General features: G+C 38.1%; 1 protein-coding gene across 6 annotated transcripts in view; it reads left to right on the top strand.

Annotated features, from left to right (window-relative positions):
* MCTP1 (multiple C2 and transmembrane domain containing 1) overlaps positions 1-7,408 on the top strand; it is a 1,122,980-nt gene that overhangs the window by 1,008,087 nt on the left and 107,485 nt on the right. The gene's annotated exons all lie outside the window — the stretch shown is intronic.

Raw genomic sequence — 7,408 nt, 5'->3', positions numbered from 1 at the left:
TTCTTAATCAGCTTGGCTATAGACGCTTGTCCAAAATTACAAACTAAAGAAGTATGTTTAAGCCTTTACTATTTGATACTGCATTACACACCAGTATTTCTCTGACTTTATCTCAGGTGAACTGTATCTTTGTTGTTGCACAAATAATTGATATATACTTCTAGAAACGTCTCCAATTGCATGAATTGCTTGTACAGGTCAATAAATAATTAGTTCACTCCTAACAAAGAAATGTCATTTTAATGTTTACAGTATCTCCCCAGTCAGAGAAGTCTCTAATCATGATTATGCACATTGTTATTCAAAACTACCAACCTATACTGTATTATCCATTCCAGATAATCTAGATTTTGGTCACTTGGATGCTACAGTGTATCAATAAAACATATCTCATGTACATTAAATAACTGAATTGTGAGTTCCTTAATTGCAGAAGAGTGCCATCACACAAACATTTTATGTTATTACCAACAACAAAAGCTTTGGGAAGACATGTTCAAATTCATTGTGAAGAAAATGAGGATGCTGCTGCTCCAGGTGGACCACCACTGCAACCCTCTCCCCCTCTTATAAACCTTTGTGCAAATACTCCTCATCCAGCCGTGTAAAACAGATACAATAGGATCCAAGAGGCTGCACATCCAAAGACATGATCCACTTTATTGATTATGTATAAAATGCCATGTACAGCAAAAATAGACACACTCGGAGCAGAAAGTAAGATCAGCGCGTTTCACTATGGTAGCCTTTTTTTCATTACTCTAGAGCGAAACACTAAGTACAAAAATATGTAATGGGACTTTTTGTGGGCAGTCAGAACAATAGAAAATGTATAAAAATATATTTTTTTTAATTAAATACAGAAAAAAGCTATAGACACAGAGTAAAATACTGCAATCATATACATCAAGGGTATATTGCATATCTGAGTTCCATAATGCAGTGATCTCTTCAATGACAATCTGTCAATGGTATTGAATCTCAACAAATCACAACCCATAAAGAGTCTTCATCCGGAGGTGAACAGTAAATCTGGAAAATAGATATACATGAATTCCAAAAATATACACAATAAAAAGTATGAACCAATCAATATATAGATAGAAGTTTACATAGGAGTTTACTTCCCTCTTCCACAGTGTCCATTTTTGCTGTATATGGCATTTTATACATAATCAATAAAGTGGATGATGTCTTGGGATATGCAGCCTTTTGGATCCTATTGTTTCTGTTCTACATGTCCATATCCATAATCATATTACCTTGAGCCCGTGTTGATAAATGCATGTAAGTCACTAGATGAATAATTGCAATTACTTATGCTAGTAGGTAAACACCAGCAGTCCATACTGATCAGAACAAGCTCACCAGTGACCCAATAATAAAACTGCAAAGCTCTGTATGTACATCCTGGCAGGTTTCATCATGTTATGAAATAATAATATAAACCTGCGCTCCCTAAAAACCTGTGAAAAACGAAATGCAGCTGCTGTTGCACTAAGTAAAAACTTAGACAAGATGTATAGACTCAATATTAAAACAGCGCTAGCATATAATCAAAATTCTAAATTTAAAATTTAAATTATCTTCAACACTAAAATAAAAGATGTGCACAATGTGAAAAAATCATAAAACCACATACATTTCAAATATATATATAATTAGTGTGATAAAAAAGTCCAATCATATAAAATTTACCAATATAGTGCAAGGTGCTCCAGTGCAAACGCAAATGTAAAGGTTCTCCATGTGACTGTGACCCCTCCACGTGTCCCACTCGCCAGAACAAAGGTCAAAAAAGCCTGTAACCACTGGGATATGACAATGCACCAGGACTTCTCCTATGTAATGCCAGGTTGTTCAAGGTGATTCCTAGTCAAAGGTGGTCCGAGATTCCTCCATAGACCCAGTACCAGAGACAAGAGACCATATATAGTGAAGTACGTTTGGATAGATTTATTGGTTAAATCAAAAAAACATACTCACAAACAGTATAGGGAAAAAGGAAGTATAGTGTCTACAAACTGCCGCGAACACCGCTGATAGCGTGCGTTCCACGGCCGAACCAGGAAGCTTAACCGGAAGTGACGATTCCGCAAATGCCGTACCGGAAGTGCGTTGACGTGTTTCGCCCACCCACTGGGCGTTATCAAAGACAGGTTTCATCATGTGTGATGCAAAGCATTAAGCGGTATTAACCTCCCTGGCGGTATGATTATGTCTGGAATTACATACCAAAAGCGGTACAATTCTTTTCATGGAAATTTGGCGTTATGTATTATAGGCCTATAATTCTTAGTAATTACTGACTTAAACCTGACCAAAACAAGACTCTAGTAGACATCCCAGATGTGATAAATTTGAAACACAAACGCATGAATTATAATCGAATCAATAATATTATTTTATTATTTAATATATAATATATATAATAAAATTATATTATTGATTAGATTATAATTCATGCATTATATATTATATATAGATATATGTGTGTGTGTGTGTGTGTGTATATATATATATATATATATATATATATATATATATATATATATATATATATACACACACATATATATAATATATAACGCATGAATTATAATTGAATCAATAATATAATTTTATATATATATATATATATATATATATATGTGTGAGTGTGCATATTATATATATATATATATATATATATATATATATATATATATATACCGGTGTATATATATATATATGCATATATATATATATATACATGTGTATATATATATATATATATATATATACATATACATATATATATATATATATATATAATATAAAGTGTGTTTTGTGCAACGGTTTTTTTTTTTGTTTTTTTTTTAATTTCCCTCCCTAGTTCCGCTCCCATGCAGCATTGCTGCTGCAGGGAACGGAACTAGGAAGTGATCGTACCGACGGAGGAGCGGCGGGACTCTCGGCTGGCGGTCGCAGCAATGAGAGATCATCGCTGGATCGCCAGGATAAGGTAAGAGAACACCGCTGCGCTCTCTGCAATCCACCCCGAGCGTGACTCGGGGTTACCGCTCCTGATATGAAAAATCAACCCCGAGTCACGCTCGGGATTACCGCTAAGGTGGTTAAACATGCAGCACATCCTTGTATCACTGGGGTAGCAGCAGCATCACATCTAATGCATCACCGTGTGGGCCCACTACAAAATTATGTCCCATCTGTGGTCAAAAAGATGCATGCTAAAAGCTCCCCCAAAGAGTCAGCAGCACAAGGGAGATGTAAAACCAGATGATCATCTTTTCACATTAGGGCAAACACTTGCACAGATACATAATTATGGTATTATACCCTCAATCAGAGATGTATAGTAACGAAGTAGAACTACTTAAGTACTGTACTTAAGTACCGAAATGCAGTATCTGTACTTTCCTAGAGTAGAATTTTTTTCTCCTACTTCCACTTTTACTTCACTACATTTTTTCGATGATTTCGATACTTCTACTCAAGTATTTTTTTTTTGTGCTGCATAGTTACTCGTTACTTTTAAAAAAATTACCACTGCCAGAACAGCAGATGGCAGGTTGCATAAAGCTCAAAAAAATGTGTATAATGTAATTTGTAAATCAGCGCATACGAAAATAAAGGCTGTGTATAATAAAAGCTGCTATACCAAATCTTTCCAATAAAAAGAAAATATGAAACAAACAAATAAATGGTGCTACAGAGCTTAAAGTGCATCAAGAAACTACTAACAAACACAGGTTAATCATTTGAATAAATCATTTGAAATAATAAAAAACAATATGATGTTCAAACTTTTGACTTCTTTCTTTAATAACTACATAACACAGTACTTGTACTTCTACTTTCAGTACTTGAGTAGAATTTTTTTTTCAAAACTACTGGTACTTTTTACTTTTAGTACTTAAGTAGCAAATTTTTTTAAAAAACTACTTGCAATACTTAAGTAAAAAAAATGTTGAATACTTTAGTACTTCTACTTAAGTAACTTTTTCTGCGAGCACTTCCACTTCTACTCAAGTCACTTTTTGATCGAGCACTTTTACTCAAGTAGAAATTTCGAGTACTTTATACAAGTCTGCCCTCAATCTTGAAGTAAATTAGTAAATGCCTACGTAGGCCTGTGGCAATTGAGGAAAGGGAAGCTGTGGAGGCATGTCTGTGGATTGTGGAGTCATCTTATAATCCATTGGCCGTTTTGCTTCATAAATCTGCCACTGCATGTTTACAATTATGTGGTAGTATGGGTCATGTTCATTCCACATTGTAAAACTTTCAAAATCATGACTGTCCAGCAAGAGTGTGCATGTTACCCTTTCTCTTTTCACACATAATGCCCTAAAAGAGCACTTTTCCAACATAAATTGAAAATCATTGGGATTCATTTTAAGCTTACGTAAACAATGCCACACCCAATGTGCCCCATGCTATTTTGAATCATTCTATTCCTTAACTATTGGAAATCTGATAGGAGACTCAATAATTTCTCTGCTTTAGAGTCATTCTATCCCCTTACTGACCTCTTGCTTCATATCTTCCTGATAAATGAAAACATTTATAAAAAAAAGCACCGCATTCCCCGACAAAAAAATAAACTTCATCTTCCTCGCTTTTCTATGTTTTCAAACTGCAAGATCATCTCAGGCTGACATATAATTTGCTACCTTCATAGAATCCTGCTCGTTTTTTATCCCTAAAGGTCTTGCAGGGTGATTTGAATGACCTTAGCACCTCAGTTAAGATGGACAGGAGGCAGACAACATTTTAATGTACGGCATGTATCCTTGATAAACACCTCTATCATACAGAGGTGAACCAGTGCATTTATCCTGCAGGTCAGGACTCACAAAGCTCTCTGGATGAGAATTTGAAAGGGCTCTGAAGACTGTGCCAGCTTCTCAGCGTGCTCTGAAAGCTGGTGTCAAGAATAGTAGCCTATTAAAGGCATCTGGATGGAACAAATCAAAATGGACAAAATAAATGGGGACAAATTTATCCAACTTTTGTGGCTTTAGCAATTACTGCAATTTTGTGAGAAAAGTGTTGTCAGAAGCTAGGCTTACATTCACAGAATCCATTTTTTCAAATTGCTTTTTCTTTTCAATTTAATTCTGAGAAACTATGTATTCTCAGAGTTTGTGGAAGTTTTAACATTGACCAAAAAAAAAAAAAAAAAAAAACGTAGTGACAATAACATTTTCATAGACTTTAAACTTTACAAAAAATGCTGACATAGTGTACAACACATGACCTATCTATAATATTATTTATTTATCTATCTATCTATCTATCTATCTATCTATATTTCTTTCTTCTACTAATCTCTCTGCTTATTTTCTTAGAATTTTTGTTATTTTCTACAGTATGCATCTACTACTATACTATTGTGCTGTGATGAGAAGCAGCTACATTAGATATAGTGATTAGCTGCTGAAGCTGACACTTCTCTAGGTAGAGTCAAATGCTATAAAAAAAGTAATTCACTCAGAACTTCTGTGTAATAATGCAAAGCAAATAGTTAAAACGCATGTCTTTTTTTTTTGCTTTCTTGTGACCCGTAGGGTTACATGCTGGCTGGTACTGTTGGTGGGTACTACTGGATGGTGATGCTGGCAGGTGCTGCTGGCTGGTACTGCTGGCTGGTACTGCTAGTGGGTACTGTTGGCAGGTACTGCTGGCTGGTACTGCTGGGGGGTAGTGCTGGCTGGTACTGCTGGCTAGTACTACTGGCAGGCAGGGCCACTGATAGGGGACCACCAGTCCTCCAGTAGGGGCCCAGGCACACAGGGGGGCCCCAACAGCACAGGGAATTGGTGCGGTTGGGCAAGAGGGCAATTACAGAAGGAAGCCCTGTGCAGCTCTCTACAGCAGCTGAAAACAAGTTTCTCCCCTCCTGCCAGCTTTCAGCTGCTGCGGTGAGAGACACAGAAGCAGGGCATTGTTCCTGTAATTGCTTCTCCAACACAGATCACCCTCCCTGTTCTGCCTGTTTCTGATCCCCCTCCCGGTGTGCCCCCCTTTCACTGTGCCGCACCCCCCCACCCCCCTTCCAGTGTGCTGCAAGCTTCCCTGTCCTGTAAAAAAATAACACATTCTAAAAAAAATAATTAAACACTGTAATACATACTTTTAAAAAATTGTACAACAAAATAATTGTAAACATTTTTAACATTTAAAAAAATATATATAATTTTTTTTATATAAAAACCAATTAAAAGGGGCTAATTCACACAGGTTCTCTGTTATATTTGTGTCCGCTGACAGTAATTATAGTGTATTTTTTGTGAAAATATTGTCTTGATATATTCGGGGGGGGGGGCCCTGCCAGGTAGGCTGTATGGGGCCCCGTGATTTCTAACAGCAGCCCTGCTGGCAGGTACTGCTAGCGGGTACTGCTGGCTGGTACTAATGGCAGGTACTTCTGGTGGGTACTGCTGGCTGGTACTGCTGGTGTGTACTGCTGGCAGGTACTGCTGGCTGGTAATAATGGCGGGTACTTCTGGCGGGTACTGCTGGTGGGTACTGCTGGCGGGTACTGCTGGCTGGTACTACTGGTGGGTACTGCTGGCTGGTACTGCTAGCGGGTACTGCTGGCAGGTGCTGATGGCTGGTACTGCTGGTAGGTACTGCTGGCAGGTACTACTGGTGGGTACTACTGGCAGGCATGCTGGTGGGTACTGCTGGCTGGTACTCCTGGCTGGTACTACTGGCAGGTACTGCTGGCTGGTACTACTGGCTGGTACTGCTGGTGGGTACTTCTGGCTGGTACTGCTGGTGGGTACTGATGGCTGCTTCCCGACCCACCATCCACCTCTGAGCATCAGTATGAGTCTGTGACAGGAGCCGGCGGTAGAGGAAGCTGCAGTAGAAAGCAGAGCTGATGCTTCCTGTATCGCACCTGTCACATGCAGAGTGCATTTGGAATCACTCCGCTGTGACAGGAGCCTGAGCTATATAGCAAACATCGGCTCTGCTTCCTCTAGTGCCGGCTGTGTGGCTCTGTTCTTTACACACACAGATACCACAGACAGCTTGCATACAAAGGCCAGTAGCAGTCCTGCAGGACACGGCCATTAGCAGGAACAGCGTTCCTGCTGTGGAAAAGGTACAGAAACGCTGTTCCCATGCATTCCTGCATTCCTCGAGTCATGCACCTTATAATATATTTTAAAAAAGCTGCATATTTTAAAAATGATAGATAATTACTTTTAAAATTACATCAAGTATATTTACAGTTTCACTTTCTTTACTAAGCTAAGTAAACATTTATGTGAAAAATGTGAACAGCTTCTGCTCATTTAGTATGTCAACCCCACTGGCTGCATTTAAAGTGCTAAAGAGAGCCATTCTGTAGCTGCTTTTCTTCCTGGTAATGAATAAAAGGTATAGCAGTAGT

The sequence above is a fragment of the Pelophylax lessonae genome, assembly GCF_965119305.1.
Source record: "Pelophylax lessonae genome assembly, chromosome: 1".
NCBI lineage: Eukaryota > Metazoa > Chordata > Amphibia > Anura > Ranidae > Pelophylax > Pelophylax lessonae.
The sequence above is the reverse complement of the archived record's forward strand: the minus strand, read 5'-3'. Positions and strand labels throughout refer to the sequence as shown.